The sequence below is a fragment of the Octopus bimaculoides genome, chromosome Z (genome assembly GCF_046866305.1).
Source record: "Octopus bimaculoides isolate indiv1 chromosome Z, ASM4686630v1, whole genome shotgun sequence".
Classification (NCBI taxonomy): Eukaryota; Metazoa; Mollusca; class Cephalopoda; order Octopoda; family Octopodidae; genus Octopus; species Octopus bimaculoides.
This window is the reverse complement of record NC_142944.1, coordinates 35697740-35700239: the sequence shown is the minus strand read 5'-3', so window position 1 is coordinate 35700239 and position 2500 is coordinate 35697740. Positions and strand designations below refer to the sequence as shown.

Sequence of the window (2500 nt, the reverse complement as noted above, 5' to 3'; positions counted from 1 at the left end):
CTACCTTCGTCTGTTTGTCCATCATTCTATCTATATCTACCTTCCGATTACAACCAACATAGATATTATATGAGGTCATTGGAAGTCATACGCTATTATTTCGTACACTGGAATTTCAATCTTGTGATTCAGTAACCCCAAGCATTTCACTTATAACAGACATAAAAATAAGTTGTTTCATTTTAATTTTTCTTTTACATTTGGTCAATGTGGTCATCCCCTATCCCTCACAATTCACAAAAATGTTCAACTATTTCGGTGGACCTAAAAACTTCGAATGATAAGCACGAGTGTATATTTGTTTTATTTCCCACGATTATTCAAACATTTTGGGGAAGAGTGGTGGTGGGGGGGAATAATTCAAACGATAACATTTTTCCTCCATATCATCATCGTTATTGTCAAGAGTTCGCGTAACGTTATCAACTATTGCATTTATTGTTTTTTTTCTCTACTCACCCCTTCCTCATTCTTACTCATTATAGAGATTACACATATACACACGATGTCTACCTGATAAATGTTTCGTGTGTTGCCATGTAACTTCGGATTTTTCTTTTTTTCCTATGTTGCCATGTCGCTTTGGATTTATAAATAAAAAGACAATATGAAGGTTAGGAAGAGCACGCCTTTCTTCTGAAAGTTAGGTATATATATATAATGATAAAAACAGTTTGATTAAGTCCTTGGTACTTTAAGTTTCAAACCGTTTTCATCCATACACGTAACTCCCAATAAGTGTGTTGAATGCCCATCTTTCGTTTGTCCACCCATTCATGTGGTGTGTGTGTATTTACATGTACGTATATAATTATATTAAGGGAGTAACGGCGAAAACGACCTATCTCCAACATGCTTCAAAATGCCAAGGCACTCAAATACTGACTACCTGATAAAGAACATTAACGTGATTTTATCCTTATACTCTCTCTCTCTCTCTCTATCTCTCTCTCTCTCATATATATATATATATATATATATATATATATATATATAAAGATAAAATCACGTTAATGATCTTTATCAGGTAGTCAGTATTTGAGTGCCTTGTCATTTTGAAACATGTTAGAGATAGGTCGTTTTCGCCCTTGCTCCATTAATATAATTATATAGATACATGTACACACACACACACACACACACACACACACACACACACACACACACACACACACACATACACACACACACACCACATGAATGGGTGGACAAACGAAAGATGGGCATTCAACACTTATTGGGAGTTACGTGTATGAATGAAAACGATTTGGAAATTGAAGTACCAAGGACTTTGAATCAAACTGTTTTGATCCGTGTGTAGGGACAATTCACAAAAAAAAAAAGACGAAGGCAGGTGGTTTAGACAACAAACAGATTAGTTTAACGCTTAGGAAGTTAAAAAGTCTTTAACGTTTCGAGCCTACGCTCTTCCACAGAAAGAAAACAGGGAGAGAAAATAATGTGTAGTGGCTAGCGATCTATTATGGCGAATGCCGGACAGAGGGAAAGAGCAGACAAAGAAGCCTGGTTATAAAAAACATTAAGTCAAACCCAAAGGTCTTTCATTACGCAAAAGAAACAGCATTAGTACGCTGCAAGATAGGACCCCTCTTCCAAAAGGATGGCTCCCTCACAGATAGTCCGACCAGGATCAGTGAAGTACTGAATGACCAGTTCAAAAGTGTCTTTACCATCCCGTTGGAACACAGACAAGTGAACGAACCAGTGAATTTCTTTGCCACCTCACCTATAACCAACGAGGCAGTTACGATGGAATATATTGACATTAGCGAAGAAGACATACTACTAGCCATAGATAAGGTGGACGCAAACTCAACTGCTGGTCCTGATGGTTTCCCAGCAATCCTCTTTAAATCGTGTAAGCATGCTCTGGCAAAACCCCTCCAGATTCTCTTCCAGAGCTTTCTTGCAAATTGAAGACCGCCAAGCAAGCTGAAGGAGGGAATAATATGCACACTCCATAAAAGGGGATTCAGATCAGATGCCAAAAACTCTAGGCCTATATCTCTCACTTCATACATCAGCAAAGTCATGGAACGGATAGTCAGAGGGAAACTAATCGCATTCCTTGTAGGAGCTGCCTCACCCAGCTCTTACAACATTACGACTGGGTGTTGAGGCAGTTACTCAACAACTCAAATGTGGACGTAATACACCTTGATTTTACAAAAGCTTTTGACAAAGTGGATCATGGTATGATATGTCACAAACTGCGTGATCTCGGCATAGCTGGAAAACTTGGAGAGTGGTTAAACGACTTCTGAAAGATAGAAGTCAGGTAGTAGTGGCCAATGGAGCCACCTCAATGAAAACACATAGTGAGTGGTGTTCCACAGGGTACTGCCTTGGGACCACTGCTTTTCATAGTGGCCCTCTCAGATATGCCCTCAACTGCCCGGATAGCCACCCTCGCTATCTACGCAGACGATACGAAAGTCTCGCAGAACATACAGAACCCCAGCGATGTTGCACACCTGCA

At 39.5% G+C, this 2500-nt stretch overlaps 1 protein-coding gene across 1 annotated transcript in view; it reads right to left on the bottom strand.

Annotated features, from left to right (window-relative positions):
- LOC106871312 (signal-induced proliferation-associated 1-like protein 2) overlaps positions 1–2500 on the bottom strand; it is a 161951-nt gene that overhangs the window by 121312 nt on the left and 38139 nt on the right. The window lies entirely within an intron of this gene.